This window comes from Nomascus leucogenys, chromosome 21, assembly GCF_006542625.1.
Source record: "Nomascus leucogenys isolate Asia chromosome 21, Asia_NLE_v1, whole genome shotgun sequence".
NCBI classification, from domain to species: Eukaryota; Metazoa; Chordata; class Mammalia; order Primates; family Hylobatidae; genus Nomascus; species Nomascus leucogenys.
The window spans coordinates 60314906-60328668 of record NC_044401.1 but is presented as its reverse complement, the minus strand read 5'-3'; the positions used below and the strand labels follow the sequence as shown (position 1 = coordinate 60328668).

At 40.3% G+C, this 13763-nt stretch overlaps 1 non-coding gene across 1 annotated transcript; it reads right to left on the bottom strand.

The window, feature by feature from the left end:
* Positions 1–9085: 9085 nt before the first annotated feature.
* On the bottom strand, positions 9086–9189 carry LOC115832216. Its single transcript, XR_004027650.1, has one exon. It is a non-coding gene; the product is annotated as a small nucleolar RNA U13 (small nucleolar RNA).
* Between the last annotated feature and the right edge of the window lie 4574 nt (positions 9190–13763).

Genomic DNA, 13763 nt, shown 5'->3' with positions numbered 1-13763 from the left:
CCCTTGGGCGTCTTGAGTGGGAAATCACAAGATACTGCTCCAGATTTTCCCATTTTATGGCTAAATCCACATGACTCGGACCCCCTGCCCCATCATGTCAGGAACTTCAGCAGTTCCTTCCACCAAAGCTCAACTATTGCAAACGCTGTGGTAACCATGAGCATTATCTATGAAGCTGCTGCTGGGGTCAGGGCCCCAATCGTCCTACTGAGTAGCAGGCTTTGAAAGACGGTGTCCAAGGCCACCCTGCTGGTCAGTGACCTGCTCTAGAGGCTAAGCCAGGGCATGCTTAGAACTTTGATATTTAGACTTCTTACGTTAACTTAACCCAGTTAACAGGTTTGTGGGGGCATTTTTTGTTTTTTTGAGACCGAGTCTCGCTGTCACCCAGGCTGGAGTGCAGTGGCACAATCTCTGCTCATTGCAGCTTCCGCCTCCCGGGTTCAAGCAATTCTCTCACCTCAGCCTCCAGAGTAGCTGGGATTAGACGTGCGCCACCACACCCAGCTAATTTTTGTATTTTTAGTAGAGACAGGATTTCACCATGTTGTCCAGGCTGGTCTCGAACTCCTGGTCTCAAGTGATACACCCCCCCCCCCCCACCCGGCCTCGCGAAGTGCTGGGATTACAGGCATGAGCCACCGCACCCGGCCTTGTGGGGTTTTTTTTGTTTTGTTTTGTTTTGTTTTAGAGACAGGATATTGCTGTATTGCCCAGGCTGGAGTGCAGTGGCATGATCATAGCTCACTGCAGTCTCGGACTCCTGGTCTCAAGCGATCCTCCTGAATCAGCCTCCTAACTGGGACTACAGGTGCGTGCACCATGCCCGGGCTCATTTTAAAAAATCGTTTTGTAGAGAGGAGGTCTCGTTGCGTTGCCCAGATAGGCCTCACACTCCTGGCTTCAAGCTGCCCTCCCACCTCGACCTCTCAAAGCACTGGGATTACAGGCTCATGAGAGCCACTGCACCCAGCCACTTACTGATATTCTTGTGTAGCTTTCTGATGGGTAGTTTTATTAAGAAAAGTCTATATCCAGACCATGTCACTATATTCAAAATAAAAAATCCCTGCCTTAGGTGAGTTGTGTGTGTTCTCATACCATGGGTCCCTTGAGAACACGAAGTTTTTTGTGATAGTTGTTCTTAACATTACTTTGAAGCTGTCCTGATGGAGTGTGGTAAGATGGGGCATTCCTGGGACAGGACTTAAGTGAACATATGTCCCACATTTATCACATTTGGCGGCATTTAGTTTTACTTGATTATGAGTTCCTGTGGATTTTTTTTTTAGGTTGATTCCTGGGTGCAAATACCATAAGGAAGTAGCTCTAGATCTGCTCTTCAGCCCCCAAATTTCACTTTCTCGTTAATATGGAATTACTGCTACTCCTGTTTTTCCTGTCTTCTCTTATGGTGGGTAGTTATACTGAAGATTATCATCAGAAGGTGGTTAAGAGAATGGGAGGATTAAGGAACATTGAGAATTGAACAAATAACAAAACCTTTACTGATTTGAGATCTTCATGTTCTGCTCCCTCCTTGCCGCCCTCTCCCCCAAAAGTTTTAGAACTCAGTGACCGTTCACAGATGGACTCAAATCTTTGCTCATAACATTTGAAAGAATATTCTTCCTGTATTTGGATTTGAATTGCTTAAATTGAAATTTTGGCAGAATGGATGCATTGGAAATTGGGGAGGAGGCAGTGTCAAGTTATTAGGGAAAGGAGGGGATAATCTTGGTTAGGAGAGATAACAATGAGAGTTTAGAGAAGGAATTTTTTAAAATGAGTGAGTGGCAGAACTAACAATGTTCTATGATTTATTTATTTATTTAGAGACAGAGTCTCACTCTGTCACTCAGGCAGGAGTGCAGTGGTGCAACCTCGGCTCACTGCAACCTCTGCCTCCCAAGCTCAAGCAATTCTCCTGCCTCAGCCTCCCGAGTAGCTGGAATTACAAGAGCACTCCACCATGCCCGGCTAATTTTTGTGGTTTTATTAGAGATGAGGTTTCACCATGTTGGCCAGGCTAGTCTCGAACTCCTAACCTCAAGTGATCTGCCCACCTTGGCCTCCCAAAGTGCTGGGGTCATAGGCATGAGCGACAGTGCCTGGCCTCTATGTTTTAATAGTAATGGTAAGCTACATTCTTAAGGATTTCTATATCATTTATGGTGACCAAAAACACTGTGTCCTCATTTGGGGAATCTTTTTAGTTAAACTAGGCCTGAGAATTCTTGACAATAGAGTAGGAAGGGCAAAGGGAGGGGTTCAGAGCTTAATGACAAAGATAATCTAGGATTGGGTAGATCTCAGTTCCAGTTCTTTTAGTGTCTCTGTAGCACACAAGTAACTAGCTAGCACCAGGTACACAGAGGCCTGAACCTGGGGGTTGTTGCTGAAATTCCTCAAGTGGATGCAGCCAGTAAGGGCTCAAATGCTATGTCTAACTTAGTCCCCCAAATTAGAAAGCACCAGATTAATTTACTGAATTATGAGCTCAAGATAGAGACCCTGTGCACCTAGCATAGATAATACAAATTGAATTTCATCAATTACTGATCAAAGACTTAGCTCAGGGGGCCCCTGTGGCAACTTGTGGTCCTCTTACAATGAAGTTTTGGGAATACTTGCTGAAAGAATTGTGTATTTCAAAGTAATAAAGCCCATGGTTGAAGAGTTTTTAAAATACCACCCCCGCCCCCAATCTGTTTCCGTTTACTTCAGAGGTCTCATTTTGCAATATTAGATTCAGATTGTTGGACACAACATTTATAAGAGATGTTCTACTTTATTTTCTCAAAGCTTCATTTCCAGGATCTTTCTCCCAACTTGTTTTGTAACCTAAAACTTCCTACTCCCTGTAAAAATAATACCTTAGCTGAAAAAAATAGTATTTTGATTTCCCACCTTGTGAGGCTGAAGTAAAGTAAGTTGTAACAGGGACAAAGTCCTAAAGATAGAAGAATAGGCCTCAAAAGCTGAGGTTGTATAATGGTTGATGAGGGAGATGTCACACCAGTCCACAGTGAAAGGTTAAACAGCAGCCCAGAAGAGCACAAGTGGATAATTCACTCGTGTTTCTGTTGACATCCCTTCCTCTCCCACCTTTTAGGCTAATGTAGGTTCTGCCTTGACTAGAAGCAAATTTCTAGAACTAGACAGGGGCTTGGAGCTTATGGCTCATTCTGCTCACCTGTCCTTTGAGCAAACCGGTTAAGTATATTCAGGTGACGTGGCCAACACCACAAAGCTAGTTATTAGCAGAACCAGAATTAGAACCACTCCCTCCCTGCTCAGACGCAATTGCTCTTCCCTTCTCTCTCCAAAATGGCCACCATCAATTTCTTCCCATCTTGTATGCACGTAATGTCACACAATTCAAGAGGTGGAGTCTCTTCCCTCCCCTTGACTTGGTTTGTGATTTCATTTGGCAGCGGAAAGAGAGAATGAAAGTGATGATCTGAGACTTCCAAGCTCAGGCCATAGAGGTCTGGCAGCTTCTGCTTCCTCTCTCTGGGGGGCCAGCCTCCATGCTTTAAAGAAGCCTGGGGAGGCCGGGCGTGGTGGCTTACGCCTATAATCCCAGCACTTTGGGAGGCCAAGGCGGGAAGATTACCTGAGGTCGGGAGTTCGAGACCAGCCTGACCAACATGGAGAAACCCCGTATCTACTAAAAATACAAACTTAGCTAGGCATGGTAGCGCATGCCTGTAATCCCAGCTACTTGTCTGAAACAAACAAACAAACAAACAAACAAGCCAGCCTGGGCTAGACTACTGAGTGATGAGAGCAGAGACCAGCACACAGATGCAGAGAGGCCACATGGAGGAGCAGCCAAGTGAGTTCAAGCCTTTTTATGTTGTTTTTGTTTGTTTTTGAGACAGAGTCTTCCTCTGTCACTCAGGCTGGAGTGCAGTGGTGCAATCTCGGCTTACTGCAACCTCCGCCTCCCAGGTTCAAGATATTCTTCTGCCTCAGCCTCCTGAGTAGCTGGGATTACAGGCACACACCACCACTGCCAGCTAATTTTTGTATTTTTAGTAGAAACGGGGTTTCACCATGTTGGCCAGGCTGGTCTCGAACTCCTGACTTCAGGCGATCCGCCCACCTTGGCCTCCCAAAGTGCTGGGATTACAGGCATGAGCCACCATGCCTGGTCAAGCCATCTTGAACTACCCAGTGGAGCTCTACCCCAATTCCTGACCCAGAGAATCATGAGAAGCAGGCAATGGAAAGGCTGCTACACCCTCTGCCTTTTTATTAACTTGATGGTCATAGTTAAGAAATCAAGACATGAGACTATGGTTAAGTTTCAGAAGTCTCATTAAGAGACCCAGTCAGCTAACACTTCCGTGTATGTCAGCAGCTCTTCTCCAACAATAAAGCTGTAATTTAAATTACAGCTTATTAATCTGCTGATCAATCCACCCTATGGGTATATTCACTTATACTTAGCATTTAACCGTAACAAAGTTTTTTTTTCTTTTCAAATCCTAATATTCTGGTTGTCTACTGCTATACAGCAGACCACCAGAGAACTTGGTGACTTGGAATGATACTACTTATTTATTTATTTTGTAGAGACACGTTGCCGCCATATTGCCCAGGCTGGTCTCGAACTCCTAGGCTCAAGCGATCCCAGCTTCCCAAAGTGCTGGGATTACAGATGAGTGACCGTGCCCAGCCGACACTACTTATTTTGCTCACCACTTTGTAATTTGAGCAGGGCTTCATGAGGATGGCTGGTCTCTGCTGCCCTCAGCATCAGCTAGGGCTGGCTTGAAGGCTGGGGGCGAAATAATTTGAAGGCTGGCTCTCTCTTGTCTGGAGGTTGGTGGTGGAAGACTTAAATAGCTGGAGGCTAGAACAGTGGGGTTCTATCTCTATCATCTCTACGGAGCTTTTCCACACAGTCTCTTCAGCATGGTGGCTTCAGGCTGGCTAGTCATCTTACATGTTGGCCAGGGCTCCCAAGACACACACTCCCAAGAAAGTGATCCTGGAAGAAGCTGTATCGCACTGTATGACTTATGCTCTGGAAGTCATATACCAATCCTTGTGCCCTGCCATTGGTCCACCCATATTCAATAAAATGGACTATCGGCCCCACTTCTTGATGAAGGAATGCCCATATCACACTGTTAAAAGGGCAGGTGGCTGCTGCCGTATTTGGAAAATACAATCCTGCCTTGCCCAAGTTCCAAACTCTGCACCTGAATTTCATGCTAGGGATAAAACTTGGTAGAAAAACTAATTCCAGGAGCTTTGATTGCTTTTAAAAAATGCCAATTGCAACACTTAACGTGAATTCAGTTTCCTTATACGTGTCTTGATTTGGGAGTGCAGTTCATCTTACCCTCCCCAGGGATTTAGATTCAAACTGGGAGGGTAGAATGTGAATAATCTATCATTTTTGCTGTTTCTTAAACCTTTTTTTAAAAAAATAGATTTTACAGCCTGCAGTTGACACACACAGAATTTTCATCAAGGTTGAGACATTATGAATTTAATCTGACAGCCACCTATTTTAAAGAAAATTAGTTGTATATGCTCTGTAACAAGTTTTGGGTAAATATTAATAACATATATTTCTACCTGCATGTGTATGCACACATACCTACTCATGTTGTATCTCATTCCTGAAGGATGTCCAGCTTCTATGCCCAGTTTGCCTGGCATTTTCTTAAACCTGGCAATGCCACACCAAAGGGATGTGATGCCTTTTTAACTGCTGTCAGCAACACTCATATGGTCAGGGCAGGAAGTAATGTGTGCAGTATCTTTCTTTAATTCCAGTAGAATCATATTAAGGCTGAGATTTAATTAGCTAAATTGGAGTTTGTATGTGAACAACAAAACCAGCATTTCTATTATTGTAAAAACATGCCCAAGGACATATAGCAATTGGATAAAAGCTGCTATGCTTGTGTGGCATTTTGTAGTTACGAGACAGCTTCTTAGAATTATTACAAATAAAAATAAATAGCCAATACATTTATCTATTTCTCGAAGATTATTGTGCTTATGTGAAGTACTTCTTCTCTGTCTATGGTCTGGCTTTTAAACCTTGCTTTTCCAGCTTATTGTCTTCTAGAATTAAGTTCGCTAAACTATGTTTTCATCACAATCCAAAGACATGATTTTATGAGTCTTTTAACATTGACTTTCCAGACTATCTCTGTAGATTCCACTTTGAGGTCGCCCAATAGCTATATCACTGAAAACTTTGGTATGTGTCAAATGTTTGCATTTTAAATTATCTCCTCAACCATGTGATTTCAGAGATTTTGGTAGTCAACTGACTCCTGACTCCTAACATTTTGTGCCTGAAAATTAAAAGTATTGTTAACAGAACCCATCAGTGAATAAAGAATTTGTATTTTTTTCTTTTTATTACACATGCCAGCGCAGAGAAAAGCATTCTTTTATAAAGTGAATTATCCCCCTTTGTTTATTGGGAATTTTTCATTTTCATAGTTTCTCTCAAAGCTGAGCAATCCAAGAATATTTTTGCGAGAAACAACAATAGAATGAGGACTGGATGTGTTCTTAGGAAACATTTTAACATTTCAGTTCATTTTAAAGGGAATGAGTTTGTTTTTAAAATTGTTTGTTAGGAAGAAGAAAACTGGATTAAATGCCAAAGAATGGTAAAAGAATGCTGTGAGGTGACATTAATTTAGAACAGAAAATGTAATTGCTAGGAGGAAATGGCAGAGTGCATCTTTGTCACAAGCTGATGGGAGGCATTACTTTTCAAGTAGCTCTAAAAGATGAGCCTCATATAAAGTCAATGGATCAACATATCTCACAGCTAAATAAGGCTAGGGCCAGCCAGCACTGTGTGGTGTGAAGGCCTGTATGCCCCTTTAGCAAAGCTACATTAACCAAGGAAGCTGAGCCTTGAAAGCAGCTTTCACAGGCTACCTACTCACAGAAATTCTCAGAGAAGCGATTTTCATTTAGAAATGAGAAAGTTACTGGAGTTATTACAATTGCTCTTCATCACCTCCCCACTCCAAGCCCCCAAAAAAGTGAAAAATGATTTGAATCTACCCTGTTAACATTCAGCTGAAGTTGAACTTGAAGCCATTAGCTATGCGACTATATAGAGTATCTGATGGTATCAGATATTTGGGGATTCTCCTAACCCCACAAGAGTGGCTCAATGGGTGTTTCACGTTCCCTGTGTGTTAGCTCCTCCCTAAGGAAAGGGCCCAGGGAACTCACCGGATTCCCTTTTCCAGTCTTGCCATTAAGACTGCAATGGAAACTCAGTTTAAAATGAAAGAATTACTTGTCATTCACCTAATCTCTCTGAACATTATTTTCTTCTTTGGTAAAGTGAACATAAACCTACCTGCCCTACTTTTTCGTAAGAGTGTTGTGATTTAAAAGAAAAAGACAATAAGTAATGTGAAGTGAACATTTGGCATAATCTAGCCCCTATAAGCATATTCTATACAATGTCCCACCAAATCCTCATAATGATCTTAGGAAACAGGTACAGAGATAAAACTGAGGCTTAGAGAACGTCAATACCTTGCCCAAACCATATCTGGTAAGTGGCAGAGCCAAGATTTGAGCTGTCTGACTTCAGACTACTAAACTATTCTACCTCTAATATAACATACATGAAAACAACTATCAGATGGTAAAGTCCTAGGCAAACATCAGATCTCACTATTTTTAAAACTTCTTTTCTCTGAATCTTTACTTAAAAATTACATTATGTGACCGGGTACAGTGGCTCACGCCTATAATCCCAGCACTTTGGGAGGCCAAGGTGGGTGGATCACGAGGTCAAGAAATCGAGACCATCCTAGCCAACATGGTGAAACCGCATCTCTACTAAAAATACAAAAATTAGCTGGGTGTGGTGGTGCACACCTGTAATCCCAGCTACTTGGGAGGCTGAGACAGGAGAATCGCTTGAACCCGGGAGGCAGAGGTTGCAGTGAGCCGAGATTGCACTGCAGCACTCCAGCCTGGCGACAGAGCAAGACTCTGTCTGGAAAAAAAAAAAAAAAAATTATATGTGTGTGTGTTCATATATTACTTTTAAAGTTTCCATTTTTGTTGATTTTGGTAAGGGCAAGATGTTTTTATGCAGATGATTTTTTATGATAGTAATATATGCCAGTAATATATGGTCTGTGACAAAAATGCAGAAAATACAGAAAAGTCTAGATTAAAAGAAGAAAACGTGATAGCAAGTCAAACCTAAAAGCATGTTGAATAAGCAGCAACCCACATTTGTCCCCCAAAAAGTAAGGTCATTGTAACACTTTTCTCAGAGGAAGAATAAAATATATTAGCACTATGCGCACATCGTTCGCACTGTGATATTTATTAAAGGAGGGTCCGGCAACATATTGACTATAGCAAGTTGTCATAGCTTGTCAGCTATAATTAGAAAAAAAAGAATTGTAAGAAAAATTAAATGAAGATTAGCCACAAAATGCTTGACAGAGGTAAGATTTGGCAGATACCTCGAGACTCTAAATTTGCTAACATTACTAAAGATTCATTTCCAGAAAACCCAGATCTAGAAGAAAGATTCCCATAGTGTAACAGTTTGCATAGGGTGCTTTAGAATATATTTATTTATCGAGACTGACCTGAGAATTGATTCTGGCAAATGTTCATTTTGGAACTACAGCAAAGGGTCGGAGAATTCCTAGAATTCAGAGTTGTACCTTGGATTTTAGAGGGACATTTGAGGCAGAAATGTGAGTAGAATGCAGGAGACTGGACTCTGAACATGAGAGGCTCTCGTTTAAAAGATTATTACTAGAAATGAGCAGTCGGGAGTGTCTGTTTCTCTGCTTTTAGTAATTGTTAGAAAGAAAAAATCTAAGACACAAACCATGAGATTCTAAAGAGCAGAAAAAGGATCCAGGGAGCCTGTTAGGTAAGATAATCAGAGATGAAAGAATCTCACCATGACTTCAAATATATGTGCCCCTCACCCCAGTCCTCCTGAAAACCAAGGTGTTTTGTCATTTCTGTGCTGTATTGATTTCCCTTCTAATTTCAACTGCCCTCACACCTGAGAGGAGCAACTTTTTTTTTTTTTTTAGGTTAGATGGGTAATGTGCCGATGTGGGAACAAGGTTCAGAGGGTTGAACATCTCACACATGTCATGAACACCCAATTACCATGCTCATGAACTATAGAAGAATCAGAGGAATGGCATTTTCCAATTGCTTCCCTAGACAGGCTGTTACCTGTAAGACCCGTCCCAAGATCCAGAGGCTGCAATGAACCCTCTGAAACCACTGCTTTCTTGTTCAGTTATCCTAGCCTTTCTCTGTATCACCGCTGCCTCCCTCTGTGGCATCTTCAGCCACTAACTCAGGAAAGAAAAATTCCAGGGAAAAAAAAAAAATGACTGGTGTGAAACACACACACAAACACCCCACACTTTCAAAGTGCCCCCAGTGACAAGTTAAGCAGTCGTCCAAGATTATGTAAAAAATTCCTGAATCCTGTAAGTCCTGTCCTTTATTCCTTTCTAAGCATGAATAATCCAATTCTCTGATTCCTGGAAAATTATAGGCAATATGTAGAAGGAGAGAAAAAAAACTGACTAGTCTCTTTCAGGAAAACTTTCCTGGCCAGGCACAGTGGCTCACACCTGTAATCCCAGCACTTTGGGAGTTCAAGGCAGGTGGATCACCTGAGGTCAGGAGTTTGAGACCCGCCTCGCCAACATGGTGAAACCTTGTCTCTACTAAAAATATAAAAATTAGCCAGGCGTGGTGGCGGGCACCTGTAATCCCAGCTACTCGGGAGGCTGAGGCAGGAGAATTGCTTGAACCTGGGTGGCGGAGGTTGCAGTGAACTGAGATCATGCCATTGCACTCCACCCTGGGCGACAGAGTGAGATTCCATCTCAAAAACAAACAAACTTTCCTGAGCTGACAGTTCATGTTGTCTTTGTTTCTGAAATTTTGTGACCTGAGTCATATTAGACATTTAATATACACTTAAATATTACATGCAAGGGAACATACATTTTGTCACCCACACAAAATAATTTGCTAAAAAAAGAGAGACAAAGTCACTCCCTTAAGCATAGAAGGTGCTTAGTAAATTCGTTAATTACAAAAAAAATCCACAAACCCTAGAATGAAATAATTAGGAAAGGATTAATGTAATTGTATTTTATTATACATGAGCCAGAGTAATTTGATTTTATACTAGTTTTATTTTCCTTTTTAAAAAATGCATTTTCAATTTTCATTTCTCACATGTAGGCTTCCTGAAGAACCACTAAAAAGGAATCAGAGAGATTCATGCTGCCCAGGCAACAAAATCAGCAAACAATGAAAGGCAAACTAGGTGTTGACGATTATAAACAGAAATAAATTGTAATTCCTGCTTTTGTTGCTTTGCCACAGAATCATCACCTGCTGCCCACCATTACATTAATTCTTGTCCCTCATACCAGCAACTTTACAGCTGCCCTGTCTCCTTCCACCTTAGTCCAATGATTTCTTTTTGTGGGGGGTGGGGGGGTGGGGGAGAGATGGGGTCTCGCTATATTGTCCAGGCTGGTCTCCAACTCCTGGGCTCCAGTCATCTTCTCACCTCAGCCTCCCAAAGTGTTGGGATTATTGTAAGTTACCTCAAGTAGGCTGTTTCACTATTGTGCAAGCAAGCCCAAAGATGTACTATTTTGAGAGAATAAAACATTTAAATAAGCATAGCCTTTAAATCATCCAAACTTCTAGTCCCAATTTTGATTCACCCATTTCCTTATTCTTAGAAAAAATTCACATATGGGTCAATCATGTCATACAAGAAAGTAACTCAATGCTCACATTTAATAAACTTTAAAAAAATTGGAGATTTGCTCAGTAATGCTTTTTTTCCTTCTTTTAGATTATTAATAAAAACCTATACATTTACTGAGGAAGTATTTAAAATTAATTTTGACTTCATGTATTTGCATTTATACATGTTGCTATTTATGGGCAAAAACTATTCCATGTACAATTAGTGATATTTTTCCCCAAGGGATGAGCTCATGCTTCCACTGAAGAAATTAAACACACACTTTTGATGTATTCACTCTAATTTCAGGATTGATATCCTGAAGAATAAAAATACCCTGTCCAAAACTTGGAGAGTAACTTTGATTTCTTTTTTAATTTCAATTTCATATGTAAGCTCCACCCAAGACTAAGTTCTGCCCCAGGTTCTGATAGTACTGAAATTGCTGCCTCTTTTTTCTAGAGTACGACATAATTCTTACCTAAATGTCAAATAGTCATGGTATTCTTATACATAACCTTGTTTACAGTAAACTTAATGTATGTTTGGAAAATAATTCATTAAACACTGTAAAATACTAGTGTTGATGACTTCCTTGGGAAGAGTGAAAGAGCTGATTTAGGATTTGGCCATTTGTAGTGACAACCTAGCAAAATAATTAAGGAAAAAACTATTCAAATTTCCCGTTCCATTGATTTCGTTTACAGAATGCCAGCTGGTTCCAGTGCTTCCCTGTTTAAACAAATACTAATTTCAAGCTTTTCGAACAGACCTTGCTCAACGAAAGTCAGGAATAAAACATGAGCAAGTTATCCTGTATCAAGTACAGGCTACGTGCCTGAGTTTGCAACTGACTCATGAGATTCTGGTGTCTCAAGGATATCTATTTGATCTCTTATTCTCAGCTATATAATCTTCCAGATTAAATTGCACCAGAAATAATCTGTGTACACCCCAGAGAGTAAATCATCAGAAATATCTCTGCTCTTCCCTTTTTCCACTCTTGCACATGACTTTGCATGCGATTATGTAAAACCTGCAGGCCTGATATTTTCATTATAATCCTGCAATTACAATTATATAACCAGCTTGCCGTTTCCAATTAAAAATATTTTTTTAAGTGACAAAAGTGCCCTACAATAAATGCAATTTATGGTGAAGTGTCCCAGCGATCACACTGGGGGATTCAGAAGCAGAGCTAAAACACTTTCTTCCAACTCTCTGCCCAGTTGATCCATTTATCCCTTTAAAATACATTATGTAGAATCAAAAAATATTTCTGTTCTGAGTATATGGAGGTTCCCTGGGATTTAGGGGATTTCGCTTGAAATAGTTTTTTTTCCACAAGATTTCAGCTTTTGCAGAATTAGCTCTGATATGAATAATATTTTCACATCGTTTCAAACACATTTAAATTTCTAAAGGTGTTGCTCAAGGAAGCAACTAATGCAAACTTTGTTAACAGGAAAAACCATGTTTAAAATAAAAAATTAAGCACGGCAGGTACCTAAAAGGAGCCTAAAAACAGAAACAGCATTGAACATTTCTAAGAGTTGGAACATGTAAAAATAGGTATGTTAAAAAAAAAAGTTCAGAAATGGATCCAAATATATGTGGGATAAAAATTGCATTATAAATCAGAATGGAATGAAAATAGGGATAGTTCAATATTTGATATTGAGCTACCTGGGCAGCATTCTAGGGGAAAGCCTATCTTATACCAGGCCAAATTTCAAATGAATAAAAAAATGTAAAGGTAAACACCAAAAACTACCCAAGATCTAGGAGAAAAACAGGATACTTTCTTAATGACCTTGAATATGGTAGACCTTTTCAACTATGAGTCAAATCCAAAAGCCATAAAAGAAAATATTGGTAAATTCAGGTACATAAAAATGAAATTTATTTTATATTTTATTTATAAAAATAAAATTTATTTTATATGAGATGAGATAAAAATACTTGTAATTCATACTAATAAAGGTCTTATCTTCCTAATACAGAAGAGCTTAAGTTGAGAAGAAATAAATAGCCCAAAAGAAAATCGTACAAGAGGAAAACAATGGGAAAAATTAGATACCATTTTTCTTCATTTGTTCACACACACAAAAAAAGTTTGATGACATCAAGGGGAAAATATTGTTATGTATTACTGTTAAATGCATTAAGTTACTATAAACTTTATGTGTAGGGCATTTTGGCAATATCTACAAAATTACTAATTATTCCTTTGGCTAGCAATTCTACCTCCACGGATATATTTGTGAAATGACCCTACATAAGATTATTCACTACAGAAATGTTTATTGGAAACAACACAAATATTCATCAATTGGAGACTAGTCAAAGAAATTATGGTAGCTCCATATACTGGAATACTATACAGCTGTAAATAAGGAAAAAGGGAAAGGGTCCATGTACTGATTTAGAAAGATCTCCAAGAAATAAATAACATTAAGTGGGTGGTGGGGAAGCAAAGGCACAACAGTGTCTGCAGTATGCTACCTTTTGCATAAAAACAGACAAGAAAAGCTACATTAACATTTGTATCAACCCAATACTACCTAGGAAAAAAGATTTGTTGGTATGTGCTAAACAAACTATGCTTACATGTACACATAATAACATCAGGGCCAGGTGTGGTGGCTCATACCTACAGCCCCAGCACTTTGAGAGGCCAACCAGGGGGAGGATGGTTTGAACCCAGGAATTTGAGACCAGCCTAGGCAACACAATAAGACCCCATCTCTTAAAAAAATAAAAATAAAAATTAGTTGGGCATGGTGGTGCGCACCTGTAGTTCCAGCTACTCAGTAGGCTGAGGTGGAAGGATCACTTGAGCCTGGGAGGCTGAGGCTGCAGTGAGCCATGATGGTGCTACTGCACTCCAGCCTGGGCAATGGAGTGAGACCCTACCTCAAGAAAAGAAAAAGAAAAAAGAAACGAACGTCAGGTGTGCAGCTGTCTGTGTGTGTCT